The sequence below is a fragment of the Falco peregrinus genome, chromosome 7 (genome assembly GCF_023634155.1).
Source record: "Falco peregrinus isolate bFalPer1 chromosome 7, bFalPer1.pri, whole genome shotgun sequence".
NCBI classification, from domain to species: Eukaryota; Metazoa; Chordata; class Aves; order Falconiformes; family Falconidae; genus Falco; species Falco peregrinus.
The window spans coordinates 30,984,959-31,002,365 of record NC_073727.1 but is presented as its reverse complement, the minus strand read 5'-3'; the positions used below and the strand labels follow the sequence as shown (position 1 = coordinate 31,002,365).

The 17,407-nt window shown below is 40.0% G+C and overlaps 1 long non-coding RNA gene across 1 annotated transcript in view; it reads right to left on the bottom strand.

Annotated features, from left to right (window-relative positions):
- The window catches only part of LOC114013493 (uncharacterized), a 73,673-nt gene extending 63,397 nt beyond the window's left edge, over positions 1 to 10,276 (bottom strand). The window contains exons 1-2 of the long non-coding RNA XR_008748240.1: positions 10,054 to 10,276; positions 3,739 to 3,853 (exon numbers count right to left, since the gene is read on the bottom strand). This is a non-coding gene — a long non-coding RNA (uncharacterized LOC114013493). The remainder of the gene's footprint in view (positions 1 to 3,738; positions 3,854 to 10,053) is intronic.
- Between the last annotated feature and the right edge of the window lie 7,131 nt (positions 10,277 to 17,407).

Sequence of the window (17,407 nt, the reverse complement as noted above, 5' to 3'; positions counted from 1 at the left end):
ATTTATTTATTCATTGTTCTGATATTGATTCAAACTGTATTTCATATAGAGCCTTCTAAATCCATAAGAACAGCATAAACACTTTAACAGCGGATTTTCTTTGTCTCATCTTCCATCTGATTAAGCTGGAAGACTGTAAAGACTGGAGGTTAGAGTGAAAAAAGTTTCAGTTTGAATTATAGGCACATCTTCTCTAGGCTATTTCTGGGCTTTTCCTACACTGAGCATTGTGGGTGTGACAGTTTCGACTGCTCTAAAACCACACAAATGGGCTCCCAGTGCAGGGTGAAACATCTCTTTGGAGAGCTAATTGAAAGAAGTGGTTCCATAATAGCTGTTCAAGGACAGATCTCTACTGGAGACAGTTTGGCCAAAACAACTGTTGACAAAGCAGCCAATACCCAAATCAACTGCTTGAGCCAGCCTCTGGCACACCCTGCTCTCTGCCTCGCTGGGGCTCAAATAGAGAAATCCCAGGTCCCTATGTGGTGCAGTGGTTCCCCGTGCCGCATCCTGGCACTCCAGGCACACAAACGAGCCAGTTCTGGAAATGTAGCACACTGGGTGTTGTTTTCCGTGTATTGTGAAGTCCTGAAGTGAACCTCAAACCCATGATTCTGTATATATATAGGTGGACATTCGAATGATTTGAGAGATAATATCTTTTGTTAGATCAAGCTGCATAGCTGGAAACTGTTTAAAAAGAAGACATAAATCTACACATGTTCAGGGATTTAGTTGCTCAGCTGATTGCTTGCAAAGTCTGCAAATTGGGTGCTGTTTGCACTGATTTAAATTTCTTTTGTCACATTAGAACTAGCACTCTGAGGGAGAATGACAATGCAGCAAGCACAGCTAGATAAGTCAAAGTAAAATGATCAGGGCATTTTGTCTGCAAAGTTCCTTATTAAAGGATGTTGATGGGTAAGTAAAAAACAATATGGTGGGAAAAGAAAGAACTCTATATATGAATTTTTTTTCCAGGCTCAGAATCCAGGTCCTTCATTTTACAGTGATGTGTAATGTCATGCCCATCTAGAAATAAATAATATAAACCTACATCAGATTAAGTGCTCTTTAAATTTTCTGTGTAAATTGGATCAGATTTGATCTGGAATTCAGCGACACAAGCAGTGAACTCTAAAATGCTCTTTTCATACAGACATTGTTCAGAGAACTGCACTCAAATTATTTTCACTTTTTGGGCCAACATAAATGTCAAAAGAAGGAAGATGCAAAAGAGTACATGAGGTCATACAATTTTCTTTCATTCTTATAATTTAAGATACTAATGATATAGTTAACAGCTATTTTAAGAGTGGAATATATGCATTTCCACCTATGTCTTTCCACAACTACTTTTTTGACTGCACCTGACAGTTTTCGCAGTGCTCTCTGCAAACTATAAACATAATTAATTGATTATGGACTGTATTAAACTACTCCAGCAGGACACCACATGTGCAGCTGTCAGCTGCAAAACTCAGTTCTGTCCCTCAGAGCTTTGTCTTCCACATTTACATTATGCTGCACCTGGAAGACATTTTTCACTATTACCAGACACATAAACAGTAGCTTGAAAGCATAAATAAATATACAGAGGGGCTACTCATTAAGACTCAAGCGTCAATTACAGACAGTCCTCAGCACCAGACAGCACTAAACATACAGCAGAGGATGAGTTTCTCTTCCATTTTATTAATTCTGTGAAAGTTTGCAAGCCAATTGCCTAAAATCAGTTAAGTCTCAAATTCTCCCTTCTATAACCCATTCAATTACAACCAAATGTTACCTACTTAATGACCGGACCTATTCCTCATGAGAAACTGATGATCATTTAATATATCATGCACAAACATATTGCTCTGCATTCCGCCCAGCGGACTACACCAACAACATTTGCATATGTAAGTTAGCACTGTGGAATGTCAAAGTTTTCCCATTTGTTCAGCAGCTGAAAACGTATAGCAGTAACTCAATCAGATTCTGCCTGCTGTCAGAAACAGATGACAATGAATGAATGGGTGACAATGGATGGCATTATTTTCGTTTTCTTGCATACTGATGATCATTAAGCATAAAATCACAAGTTTTAGTTAATCTGAGACTTCTGAAAGTCTGCCAAAACCTGTTTCAAGTAAGTGCTAAAGAGACAAGGAGTAACAAATTTTGTGGACCCAGTGACCTAATAACAGGAGACCAAAATTAAGCATAAATAAACAAGAAAAAAAGTTTTAAATAATAATTTTCAAAAAATCTAGGAAAATAATAGAACTCTGGATTGGAACTGTGTTCTACCCTGTTTAGTTAATGCACTTTGGCACTGATTTAGGGCCCCATCTCCTCAGTCAACACTAATATTTAAAGTATTATAATGCATTAAACTGTGGGTAAAAGTTGAGCAATGCTCATTATTTGGACTTGGGGGCTGGTTCAAGTATTTTTCATACAGAGATTGTTTTTTCCCCTGATATAACCTGCCTTGAATCTGAAAACTGTTTTTTCATGAGTTTTGTTCTACATTTGTAGTGCCTTCCTCTCTTAGTTTCATCATTGTAGTTATTCTTACTCTGGAATTGTGCTAATTGTTAAAAAAAAATAGTAATCCTAATTTTCTTTTAATGTAATTTTGATTTTAAACACAGGGATAGTTTTAGAAGTGATAATATTTCAAGGTTTTGTATCTTACAGTGAAACATGGTCCAAGGGTGCAGTTTCATAACTGGGTAAGCCAAAGTAAATTTGAGCCACCCATGAGTGAAGGGGTCCTTTGTTTTTTCACTCCAGGTTGTGTATTCCTGGGCTCAGAGGGTCACAGAAGGGCAAAATCGCTAACTCGTCTGGCTGAAAAGCAGTCAAGAAAAGAACTGAGAGTAAGCAAAAATTGAGATAGGAAGTATCAAATTGAGATAGGAAGTATCTTTTTAGTATATATTAGTGCTTTATACTCTTAAGAGATAAAGGTTCCCCAAGGGGTGACAACATACAAACCAGATCCCATGATACATACCCATGTATGCTGCTGCTCTGCCTGGTCTTGTATGTCAGCTGTACTATGCAAACATTACCACAGCATAAATGTTTAATAATGGAGTGAGACAATGTGATTGATATAACTAGGAAGCAAATCCAGTCGTGTATTGACTGCACTATTCCACTTCCCCTGCAGCTTAGCTCTGGGACTTAATGAAACAAAAGGAGTACATTAAATTCATGCTGACAACAAAAAAACAAAGCAGGGATCTTTTAGCTATTCTGGGAACCATCTGTAAAGGTTAGTTGGCTTAAAGCAGCAGTAAGCCAAAATCTTTATGGGGAAAATATGTGATGATGTAATGTGGTCAGCCCAAATGCATGGTTATAAAAACTTTATGGCACATCACACTTTGCAAGGCACTATAAAGATTTTATGGCCATACATTTGGGATGAGTGCTTTGCTCATGAGTGATGGAGCCACCAGTGAGTTATGCAAGTCTTTGCTGGAGGAGTGTCATAAAACATAAACATTTTTATAGTACTCTACAACATCTTATGTACTAATTTGGGGGTGGATCCTTTCAGTTTGACCCCTTTTTTTCTTTTTCTTTTTTTTTCGTCTCTGGAGAGCAGTAATTAGAAAAAATGTTACATGAGGTATGGTGGAACTCATTTCCATCACCAATGGAAATACCCTTCAGCAGCCATTTATATAATGAAGTTCTGTCAATTCAGTTTGTAACAGTTGAAATGTGACTTACTGATGCCATTGCCATCACCACAGATGTGATGGGCATGTGCTCGGGAGGAGTAAGGAAGACAGCAGTGACCGGTGTCCTGGCAGACTTAACATATGTTCTCCCATAGCCTCTGCACCTGTGTGAATACATTACAGAATGAAGCCTAAACTATTCATCTGCATTGCTATTGACAAGCTCTATGCTTTGTGGGTTTTCTGTATATCAAGTTATCCAGCCAATACACAGCACAATCCCTATGATAAAATTGCCCCTGTACAAACTTGGGCCCCATAGCTACAGTGACCTTAACAGAAGGCAATCTCTGTCCCCTTCCCCACCTTACACTGGGCAATGTTATCCAACAGCCACTTCCTCAGAGACATACTTGAAAGGAAATGCTGCTAAATATACCCAAGAATTCATCTCACGTGTTAAAAGGGAGCCTGGAGCCACCTTCAAAGAAGTGCTTGGGAAGTTAGCCAGTCTGGAGGCCACCATGGAGGCTGATTATTTGAAGCAACAAAGCCAAGCCTCCAGAATTCAAAGCAAGCATGATTTTCTGAAATTAATTTATTCTTTTACACTTTTATGTTGTATTTTTCTCTTGTATGAAATAGCGGTAGCCTTCTCTGGGGACTAGAATTCGGGATACATTTTGATGTTTCTCCCATGCATCCTTAGGTACAGGGAATTTAGCAAAGAACTAGGCAGCGCTTATTAGTCTAGCTGTCCATCCTGAATGGGGAAAGTCAGCAGCCAAGCAAGATTTACCAGAGCCTTTTTTCAAAACTGCGGTTTACCTGATTTTTAAGACTTTGTATTCTTTCTACTCCACAATCTGGTCAAACTATCTGCCAGTAACAACTATTTTGTGTTATATGCACTTCCTGTCATGTCGCTCTCTTTGACTGCTGAAGTACTACTACTGGGATCTGCTACCAGTTTTACCATTTCTGGATATTAGGGATTTGGTTTGTGAAAACAACTCTTAGAAAAAGATGCTGCAGCATGCACACTTTTGTTACATCTATATTATATGCATTGCTGCATGCATACATGTATAGAACATTGTTTAGTACTTCAAGTAAGGAAATAAAGTGCAGAACAGTTGAACAGCAAATGTTCTTCAACCTATAGAGATATGGGAGCATGTATTCATCAAATGGGCTGTATGTTTTGGTTACAAAATTAGAGGAGACTACAAAAAAAGTAGAGAAAGAGTACAAAAGAACAAGAATAACAGGAAAAACAAAACTGAATGGTTCATACTAAGCAAGAATGACATGAAAAATCTGAAAAATAGAAAAGCAAATTAGTTAAGACTGCATCATATGGGAAGTATTCTTCTTCTGCAGACTACAATTTTGATCTGAAAGATACTACACAAAAAATTATGACATTTTCCCCCACAGACTTGCACCTTGTGCATTCTGCTTTAGAGAGGAAAAAATAAAAATTTCTTCTTTCTGCCGCTGTTCACATACAAAAAGCAGCAAAGACACAGGGACCCCATTTGTGTTTCCTGTTTTCATGCATCAACAGAGCTGTTTAATAGATTCCAGTTACTTGAGCAAAACTGCAGAAAACATGGGGCTTTACAGGTGGCAGTGAGGTCCGGTTTAAAGACAGTAGGCTTGCTGTGATACAACTGAAGACTTAATTTGGCCCATCGAATGCTCTGTTACTGGCAATGACATGGTAGAGGGAAAGAATCCAGTGAGAACTTCAAGTCCAGGGGGCTGACAGGCAGGAACTAAATTGTCTTTTTCATCACTCACAGAAGACATTTGATATGAAAATCATTTAGAGATAATAGACATAGAACCCCGCAGTGCCACTTTTAGAATAATTTTTCAGCATAGAGCTGCACTTTAAAGTACTGCCAGATAATCAAAGGATTTGGGAGCATCAGATGATACTGCTACTAACTTTCTGCCAGAGACCATCAATTTATGTCACTGAAGGGGAGGAAAAGCAAACAAACAAAATAAAATGGATGAAAAGATTGCTCTCTTTTCTCTCAGTGGCATGATCTAACAAACACCCTCAGTATCTGACTTCACAGAATAAGGTTAGTGGAATCCAGAGCCACTTGTACCAGCAATGTATGGCTCATCAAATGCTTTGGAAGGCATTCCTGAAAACTGTATGTGTATCTTGTGCAACACTGAAACCAGTGTTTCGTGCCTCACCTTGGACACTTTCCTGAATGTCTGACCTCCCTCTGTAACAACCTGAAAGCTTCAGCAGTGGGAGACAACTCAATCAGAGATGAAGATCTAATGTTGGAGGAAGATGTCCATTAATCATCAGCCATATGGCTTTCAGAGCTACATATGGGCTGTGCATGGGTCTTACTCAGCAGAGCCTAGTGTAAAAAGCAGGAGCCTCTTTCATACAGTTAATTATGGCCCTAGCGGCACCAAAGTGAATTCAACAAGGGGAGCCAGCACATAGGTAAATTGAGCAAGACAATATTTAGAAACATATCTGGAGGGCAAAGGATGGAAGGGGACAGAGTCTTTCGAAGAGGCCTGGGAGTCAGTCAGGCTCTTGCACCCATACAGACACACTTTCTCTGTGGCTGGCAACGGGTTCTGCTCTGCCGCTTTGAGGGAAGCTTATCTAGCTTTGCTTGCAGTGAAGCGTGAGATTAGGTTAGAGAAAATATTCACATGGCTGTTTCAAAAACATTTCTCTATTGCTTTCCTCTATTGCTAAATGACAATGGCTCTGCATGAAGAAGGACGGTGGTCAAATATCACAGTACTTCAGAAGCGAGGAATTGCAGGTGCCTGAGACCTAGCTGGAAATACAGAATGTGAGGAACTCACTGAGGTACAGCTGTAACCTTATGTGCTTGTCCTGGAGATGAAAGCAAAGGTCCTGGTTTGGATTGGACGTTTTACCTTAACATAACTTGAGTGCAAGTTAGAAACAATAAGCACCTTTTCAGCTGTGCAGACAAGCCTACATAAAGGCAACAGGGATACAACACTGAAACCATAAACATCTCTAACAGCTCCTTCCACAGAGATGAGCATGGTAGTAAATCAGTCATCTCCAGGTGCCCAAGCATATGATGACAGGAGGTGAAAACATCATGTATGTCAGCACCCAGAGACTTCATGCCCACTGACAATTTTTTTTTTTTTTTACAGGACATTTAACTATTAATACAAGATCACTTTTCAAGACCTGTTGGTTATAAAAAAGAGCCAACCAGATAGCCACAGCTCCTTACCATGCTTTTATCAATACATGGCTAAACATGGAACTCCCCTGGCTTGCCACTGGGAGTCTGCAAACACTGTAAAATAGACTAAGCAAATTAAGCACAACACTTAGAGAGACAGACTACTTCTCAAAAAAAGAAGTGTTGTGTGCTTTGATTGTTCAAGCCCCACCTTCTGTCATCAGGCTGTGGGTGAAAACTGAAGCTCTGAGCTCTGCAATGGGATTGGCGGTGCTCATTGCAAGGCTTCCTTGATGTTCAAGGTGGATGACTTGCTAATCCACACTGCAAACTTCTGCCTTTCCACTATCTTTGCACATTAGTTTAAGATGATCATTTCTCTGATAACATCCTGCTTACCTTGCCAACTGATATTTGTCTGTTATTATCTTGCCATTCAGAAATACGCACTTAAAAGAGGAAAGACTACTGTCAGAACAAAAGGGAGCATGTGTGGAATCCGAATTCGAAAACTTCTGCAAATATTCCCATTAATCTAATGATTTAAACCGATGTGTTTTCCTCCACTATAAAAAGAGTCAAATTAAAAAACCACTAAACTTGCTTGAACAGGTCTAACATCCTGTGTTTTCTATCTTCTCATTGTACATAAGGAACTGTAAAATATTAGGAAGATGAGGAAGAGTTAACTAGGTGTTGCTGAGCCAAGAGATGACACAGTTAGGACACAGCTGTAACCCAGCACTTCAAATTAACCTGTGAAACCCCAGTCTTGCACCCAGTCAAGATTTGAGATGTGACTGGTTTGGGATCCATTGTTGCCCTTTGGGAGGGCATGGTGCAAAAGGAGCTAAGGAGGATAATACAAGGGCAAATAAGAAAATCAAGCTAATATTTTTAAAAAGATCAAATGAAAGTTACTTCTAACAGTGGAAAATCCCCAAAAGTGGAGGGGTAGAAGCCCTTTTATTTGAGCCAGTCAACCTGCTTGAGACTGAGCAATGGGCCACACGACCCAAATATTTTCTGTTTGCTATGGGCTAGTTTTTTTCCTATGCTGCCTAGTATAAGTGTCCTGAAATTTCAAATTGACACTGTTGTAACTGAGAAGGGGCCCTGTAATATGATCAGCTGAGATTCTCCTAGACAGGAATCATACCCTGAGCTCACATCACTTTTCCACAGCTCTCCCTCCACTGTGGAATGAACTAGAGCAAAGTGTCACCATGCTGGCACATCCCTCATCAGCTTCCAGCAACAACTGGAAGGGACAAACCCTTCCAGTGCTTCCAGGTAGATGGTCCGGAGCTCCCCCAAGGTTGCTGGGATTGACATGGCTTTCCAAATATTCACATTATTACATAAAACAATCTAAATTTGCAGTGGAATACCCAAGGTGAATTTTAATTTGCCTACCCCACTTCATTGCCGTAAACAGTAAAACTTTCTGCTTGGCCCTCCCTATGGTCCCTCAGAAGTATAGATAGATCTCTTCCAATGTTTCAACAGTATGTCTTTATGAGAGAGAAACTATCTTCATCTCTTGTTTAACATCAGTGGGTATTGGGCATTAAGAACACATCTTTCACTAGATCATTCTGAAAAATTACTATATTCATTTTGGAATTAAATATCCTTTGAAATCCACAAACAGTGGGCACAGAATTGAAGAAAAGAGAATCAAACAGAATTTTTCATTGGCCTGCCATACTTCTAATATGGCATATCACCCTGAACTGTAGAGAACCAAACAGGAACAGCACTTTGATTAAAGAAAAGTAGTTCAGTTTTCAAATACTAGCAATTGAGACAGAAAATAACCTGGGATGTTTGGGTTCTTCCTGCTTTTCTATTGAAAAATATAGTGCAATCTTTAGCTTCTACCCAGTTGCAAGTCATAAACAAACAGATAAATTGACTCATCTTGCTGTCTTATCCAAAAGAAAACATTTCCTAACAAATCACAGAGCCAAAGATGAAAACCCTGAGGCTATATCTATATCTATACTAGTAAAGGAAACATGCCAGGGCCTATTTTCTGGCTCTGAGATCAGCTGGCACAATGCAGCCCTCTGTCTTCTACTAAGTTCTCTTAGCCTCCAAAACAGGATCATCCAAACTGCCACAGCAAATACGGTCTCTGGCATGTGTTAAGCCCCACACAGTGCCTGGAAACTGAGAAAATGCTAGTTATTCTGGGTAAAAAGAATGCCAGGAATTATTCCAGAAAGTGCCTGGGAACATTGTGATGTTTAATTCAGCAGCATAGGTGCAGCCTAAGCCTCAATTATTAGAGCTAGATTTAAATCTGTAGAAGTAACAGAAAAGCAGGCAGTTAGATCTGAGACTTTTATGTATGGAAGTATCTTAAACTAAGTGTCTGACTCATGAAAGGGAGACTCACTGTGAAAGTCACAGTAGGATTAAACATCCTGACATTTGAGAGATGTTCAGATTTAGGTTATCTGGGTCTGAGATTATGGTTAGAGTACATCTCTAACTGAAACGCCCTGCTGACATCAGTCTTCAGTAATGAGTATAAGGTACTTTCCCCCTGTAACCACAACTGCAAATATTAATGCTGAGAGACTATTTTTACAGCGTTGCTTCGGTACAATGAACTGATACAGAATTTATTGTACCTGAAGAACTGCCTCTGAAAATCTTAAAAGGAGCATGAAACTGACCTTAAATAGCTTCTTGCTTATGAGTGATAACACCACCAAGTCCTTGTATCCTGGTCTGCAAGATTACAGAGGCAGGCTGGAGCACATAGCACCAGCACAGAGGTATTGCAAACCATCTCTGATCAAGTAGTCCAGTCTACATCCAAACATTTAATCAAATGCTAAGCAAAAGATCAAAGGGAATTAGAGATGTATAGCTCTGACAGGAAGATCAGATTTCTTTCCTCTTTGCCTCCTGTGATCCCCAATTCCTTTTAAACCGGTAGGAATTCCAGAAGACTCTTGTCAGCAACAAGAGCTGGTTCTGTCTGTGCTCCTGAGCTTCAAAAAGAAGCTGCTCTCAAAGTTCAAAATTTACACAGTCCTCAGGAATCTGTATATTCACAATGTTCTTAAAGTCAAGCCTACTTTAATGGACAAAGCATTTTGCTACTCAATAGAAAAGCAACTCACACTGGTAAGTAACCAGGAGCGAAGTAAAAGCTGGAGTACGGCAGCTGCTAAATATAATTCCAGTCAGGGTGCCAGATTATTTTTGTCTTTCTAAAGCCCCATCACTCCCCTCAATTCCAGAGATGCAGCTACAGCTCATATTGTTCCCACAGATGTTGCAGGCATGGGCACCACCCCTGCAACTCCTCCTACTTCTGCAAAAGGTTATGATTGAGCAACAGGCTGCAAGGCCATCTGTTTCTTGCTCAGGAAGAACACAATCTCACTTCTCCTTAATGCAACAGCACTAGTATAGTCTTCTAGAGATGACTATCAATAAGGATAGGAGCAAGCACCCTGTGCAAGCCAGTCCTATGCAAGGTGAAAGTATTGTCCGAGTGATAAAAAGCCCAGAGGCAGAATGCTGGCTGAAGGACAGACCAATGTCTCAAGAGCAAAGCAGCTGGGAAGTCTCATAAACGTTCTTCTCATTCACTGGGATATCAGAATTAGGGACACATTGCCCAGTTTGTTTTTTCCTCTCTGCCTATTTGCACTATAAATCCAAGGTCTGAAATTTAAATGGCTACTTGACACGCCTGTTTTAAGCAATTTCACCTCAAATGAACTTCCTTCAGTTTGGTTGTTTACCAAAGCTGTGACCCTTGAACTTTATTTCCTTACTAATCTTATCTTTTACGGAGCTCTAGGAGGCTGACACATGCATCAGTGTCACCAGAGTGACTGAACAAGGTAAACTTAATAATCCACTCTGTGGTTTTACATATTTACATAGAGGGGTGAAGCAAATGCAGGAGAATAATCTATGTTTGATCTTTAAGAGCAGGAGAACATGCTGTCCTGGTTTTGCTAGGTAGAGTCCTTCTGCTTTCTCTGACAGTCTCCTTATTGCAAAATCCTGTAAGTGATATAATAAACATCATTTCAAACATAAATGAATAGTCTGTTTCAAGGCAATAGCTGTATCCTGGGCTAAATGTAAACTTGGTAACAGAATGCTGAAAAGTTGTTTGCTCAAAAGTTACTGGCAGGTTAAATTGAGTATTTTTAAGCTTCTTTCTCTTTGTTCTTAAATACTTCTGCCTCTAAATATGCCCCCTCTGCTTCTGCTTCACAAACATTGAAATAAACTTGTTCCTGCTCCTCAGAACAGCTGATATAAGCAGCGGAAAGAAAATGTTAGGACTGGTAGTACAGAAGAATAGGTCAACAATATGCCTCTTTCCAGTCCCTGTTCCTATAGACCTAACTTCTTTTCTCTTCCTATTTACTGAAGGTTAAAATGAGAAAAGTCAACACCCATCACCAAAACTAAAGTGTCAAGAAAAGAGTGGAAGCTCTCTCTCCTTTTGTAAGAAATTCAGATGAAGATGGCAAAGTGGTAGGGCAAGGAGGTACTTTCCTCTAAGGCAAAACTTAAATGTCAGTATAGATTATTAGTTAAAGCAGTGTTATTTTTTGCTCATTCCTATGCCAAAAAATCCAAGCACAGGCTTAATTATAGTAACAAAAACATGTATATAGGATAGGTTGCCAGTGTTACTTTCTCCAGGGAATTGGTATAAGCAGTATAAGAAATCTCCCTCTGCTGATAAATCTGCACCTACATTAGAACATTTTGTCAGTATAATTAAAACACCAAACCTTTCCCAGTGCTGGGTAAGACCTACTTAGGAAATCAGAGGACAGAGAAATTCTTATTTATTTGTCAAAGAAAGGGCAGAGAAAATACTGATCCCTGCTTCTAAGAAATGTTCAGCCCTTACACCATGTACATGAGTTGTATCTACAGTCATTATTTACATACGTTGACACACAACCCCTGCCTTTTTTCCCTGTAGCCATATTCTTTAATGCAAGGATAGTCCTGTAATCAGGCAGACACCAAGGCCCAAGCTGCACAGCTCAGGGTTTTACATGCTGTGCCACCAGCTTATACTGGAGAAGAATCTGGTAATTTTATAGGTTTCCCTAGTTTGCAGTACACAAAAGCAAGGCCAAAACTTATTAACCAGTCAGGCAATGCCAAGACAACTGAGCTGGCCATGTTGGTGTCCATCTGCTCTAGGTATGATGCTGTAGGTACAAGCAGCAACTGTGGTGAAACACTGACTATATCACGAAATTGTAGACAGGAATGTCCTTGTGCTTCATGTTCACCAAGTCCTCCAGTGACTGACATTTCCTGAACCAGGCAGGAAGCACTCGTTTCCCTAAGTTACATCATTCCCTACACTCTCACTGAGGAGTTCTATCAAAGCAGAAATAAAGAACTTGCATAATCACTACCAGGTTATTTCCAAATAAGCACATAATGACTGTGCAAATCATTACCATACATTGGTTTTTGAAATTTCTTTCCTGGAGAATTTCCCTGTATCCACTAACATCTCTTTCTAACTGCTCTAATTGCTCTGGTAGCTCTTCTGGTAATTCTGATTGTACCTGAAACAGTACTTCTGTTTCTGTCCACCTCCTCAGTTCTCCATTTTTTTCACCATGCAAGAAAATGTCCTCCAACCCCTAAACCCACAAATACTTCCTTGTAAATATTCCCTAATTTCATAACAAGAGCAATGCAGTGTGACAGCACAGGAAAGGGAGCTAAAAACTTAGAGTGTGCAAAATACCAAGCTTAAGTCTTCATCAAAAACTAAAAAAGAGCTTTGGATTTGGGTTCTATTTTTTAAAAAGCTCCCACCTTCAGCTTTTAATTTCCATTTTATTTCCAGTATGTTGTAGTGTTGGAAAAATACACAAGATCAGAGCCAAAATAAAGTAAGAGCTGGTCCTAATGTATGCTCAGCACTTTTGAAAACAGGAAGCCCCAAGAATTTGGGTTTGCAGTCAGCTTAGGTGGTTGGAAAACATATTCATATTCTCTAGGTGTTTTTCCAAACTGAACTTTCAACGTTTTTGACATATAAGCTTTAACAAAATCGGTAACTTTATGCTTAACTGGAACCCTAATCAACTCATATGACCCTTTTTTCATCTTTACTTACCATTGTGGTATTCACACTGCTTTTGCATTTAGAGACCCATAGTCCTCCTATACTCCCATAACAGAGATTAACGTAAGTGTAAAATTAAATGCCCAGTTCTATCAGTTTAACACACATCCCATACAATAAACCGTTTGGCTTCAATCCCACAAACTTTTACACCCCTAAGAAAATCAGTCTCTTTAAATTAGATGGAAGAAATAAAGTATTTGAAAGCTTCTCCTTGTGTGTTTCCAGAACCAGCTTGTTAGCTACACACTAACATGTGGTCTGTACAGATTTTATAGGTAAGGAGATGGCCATTTATCACTGACTTTCGCAGTGACAGGCTGTCACTCATACTATTTCATTTGCAATAATATCTCTTTTCATGATCTGCTCTCCTCAGGGAGACTTGTTTTGAATCTTTCATTAGTTGTAAACTAAAGCTCATGTGTTTTAAACAAAAGAACATCTTCCACGCTGCTCCCTGCCCCTCCTTGGCATGTCCCTGCCCATAGTGTGGCATGAAGGAGCCCAACACCTTCTCTCCTGGCTGCAGCTAAGCCTGACACGCCAGTCCAAACTTGTCCCTCCTGGGATGGGAACAGCAACAGCCAGGTGCCATCACATATCCATCCAGCACTCGGCCACTGCTGAGGGCAGGTTGTGCAGACAGACCTCTAGTCAAACACAGAGCGACTGCCGTTCCCTGTGTTTGGTGCTCCCATGCCTTAGATGGGCCAAGAGCAGCTCGCAAAGGAGTGGAGGACCACTGCAGTTAGGTCTGCCCCAGCCAATCTGTCATGGCACTGAGTTCCCTGTTTGACAGAATATCACTGTTCTGGAGAGCGAAATAAAAGAAAGCCACATAAACCAAGCAATTAGAGAGAAAGGTTTCATAACTGTGTGAATCTCAGAGCAACATCTATCAAGGATTATTAGTGTCACAGTGCAGAATTAAAATCCTTACTGCTAGGATTTCTCAGTCACTGCTGTCCTACTTCCTTCTATCCACTGACCTGTCCTAATATTTTAGTTTTGCAATTATAAAGGCTTGCCTCATTAACCATATCCCACCTATCAAATCAGTTTACCTTCCTAGTACAATATTTCATCATCTTAATCCTATTGTTCTGTGTTACATTGCTTACCACCTTTTATCAGATTTGGTGGTTTTTATCCGAGTTCCCTGCCTTTCATTTCTATTACGTCACACTGTTTATGCACTGTGTGTGTGTTTGCATTGTCCTCTGTAGACTATCTTGCATACAAAAAATATTTAAATGAGCAAAAATTCAAGGACAGACATGTAGAGTTTACACAAAGTTACTCTACAGATTCAGTCATTTTTGCTGAGCTAACTGAACAGTTGTTAGTAGTTGACAGCATCGGTACAATTCCCATACAAAACACAAAAGCAAGACCTTTTCCCTGTCGTGGAAAGTTTTCTTTTAAATTATTAATCAACAATGTAGTTAGGATATACTAAAGATATATCATAAAGACATAGAGCAAAAAAATTGCACTTGAGTGGTTTCTTAGGAGCTTTTTACCCAGTTGTGCTACTCATGTTTCATTCTTTATTTTTATTTTTATAATTTTTTGCGAGGATTAGCAAGAGAATGATTCTTTATGGAAACACCTAAAGTGTTTAATTACCACAATTAAATTGCCTGGTTTTAATTTATTATCTAAACTAAGTTATTGACGTTGTGGTACAGACTGCCTGATCATAAAGAAGTAGTAGATGAGGCCTTCTTCAAGCCACTGGAAAAAGTCTTACACTCACAGGCCCTTGTCCTCATGGGGGACCTGAACCACCCCATCTGTCAGAGGGACAGTACAGCAGGCAGCAAGCAATCCAGGAAGTTTCTGCAGTGCATTGATGATAACTTCCTGACACAGAAGAGGGACTTTGCTGGACCATGTGCACCAGTACATGCTGGGGACCAACTGGCTGGAAAGCAGCTTTGCAGAGAAGGACCTTGGGGTCCTGGTGGACAACAAGCTGGACACTAGCTAGAAAAGTGCCATTACAACAAAGAGGGCCAATGTTGGCCTAGGGTACATGAGGAAGAGCATCACCATCTGGTTGAGGCAGGTGATCATACCCCTCTACTCAGCACTGGCGAGACATCTGGAGTGCTGGGTCTCATTCTAGGCTACCCAGTACAAGAGAGACATAGACATACTGGAGTGAATCCAGTGAAGGGCAGCAACAGTGGCTAAACAACTGGTGCATCTGTCATACAAGGAGAGGCCAAAAGAACTGTGATTGCTTAGCCCGGAGAAAAGAAGGCTCAGGAGGATCTTATGAATGAGTTGTATAAATGCCTGATGGGGAGGAGTAAAGAAAACAGAGCCAGACCCTACTTGGTGGTGCTCAGTAACAGGACATGAGTCAATGGGCACACACTGAAATACAAGAAAGCCTATTTAAAAATAAGAAAAAACTTCTTGTAAGAGTGATTGAACACTGGAACAAATTACCCAGAGAGAGCGTACAGACACTGTCCTTGGAGATACTGAAAACCTGACTGGACACAGCCCTGACCTGCTCTGCACGAGACTGACCTGAGCAGCAATTTTGGACTGAGCAATCTCCAGCAGTGCCTTCCAACCTCAGCCTTTCCCTTTTTCTGTGAACTATCTTTATTTGAATGCTCAATGAGTAGGCTCCAATCACACAGCCTCAGGCACCCAGTCTGCACTTCCTTCAGTGCTCTGGATGTAAAGGTTAAAGTTCTTTCTCTAATCAATGGAAGAAGCTAATGGCTCCAGTGGCAAATTTTATCTGCCTAAGCATGAGGGGCTTCTAACTTCAAGCACAAGGTTGTTAGCTGAATTACATGGACTGGAATTCATCCATTGATTTTTCTGCTTACCGAAGGCTACAGTTCCAAATAACCTACCGAACAAGGGAATTTGACCGAAGTTCAAGTGTTGCGTTTATCAGAGAGCTATTATTCAAATAACTGGAGCTAGCACAAAGGTCTCATCCATGGCTGAGTATATTGCACCTTACTGCCATTCGGCTGAAGCACTGTAATGTTTTACCCTTAAGTAAATTGTCCGTGTGTCTGAGTCAGTTCTGAGTTTGGGGTTACATGATGCAGATGAGCCCTTTTAATATTTGCTGTGATCAGAAAGGAAGTCTAAGCCCCCATACAAACATTCATTCCTGCCTGCATCATCTTTCCTGCCTCCACCATGCTACCTCTAATGCACATTTGAACAAGCAGTAACCAACTCGCTAGCACAAAATAAAAAAAGAATATGCTTTTTTTCATTGGATTGATTTTCTACTAGTTGAGCAATTTTGCATTTGCTTGGAGCAAGATCAGAGGAAGCACAGAGCCAGCCCAACAGAGAGGTCAGGATTGCAAGGCAAAGATCAGTAGGTAAAAAGGAGAAAAATGGGACAGAGTGAGGGGGTCGAACTGCCCTGGAGTCATCACTGCACCTCCAGACTGGCTCAAGTCCCACCATGTAGCTTTACCCTTAGCAACGAGCAATGATAATTCATAACATCCCCAGGCACAAACAGGTGACAAAAATGAGATTCTCAGTCACGGACAAAGAATATGACACTGGAAAAATGAACAACAATGTGAGTTTTCTTCTTTAAGCACATGGACAATGCAGCACAATGTACACAGGTATTCCCATTCAGGGATGAAGGCAGGAGAGCAGACAATCAGGGCTAACATCACTCACAGAACAGTGAAGGGTCCCATGTCATGTTGATAAGAGAAAAAGTTTGAGCAGGACCAAACAGGAGAGAAATATTTTGATCTACAGAAATAGGTTGACTGGATATACCAGCAGAAAAAAAAAGCCAAAGCAGGGGAAAAAGGTGTTCTGATAGCTGGTGCTTCACTTCAGACTTGCACTTATTTTCACCAGCATTGTTAAACTTTAAACAAAGTCCCACATAATCAAAACAACTGTTGAGAACAGAATGCTGCACCTGGTAATACGTAGCTGTGCTCTATACCTCCCAGGCCCTCCTACAATAAAAATCTACCCTTCTCAGTGTTATCTTGGCAAAACCATATATTTTTTCAAGCTAAAAATAAAAAATGCTGAAAATATGAAATTAAAATAAAAAAATAAATCCAGAAAAATATCATGTCTGTTCATTTAATTCTACACAGATTTTTTTTATCTCAAGTCTGAGAGTTGAATCACTCAGGTTAAAGAGATAGAAATGCACAATCTAATATGTAATTTTTTCTCACTGCCCTGTATAAACAGAACGGCATATTTTTTAGTGTTTTGTCTATTCCCATTTAAAACCTGGCTATCCCTCATTTAAAAATGGGAAGAAGCTGACAGCTCTCTCCATTTTTCTCTTGATATTCAGC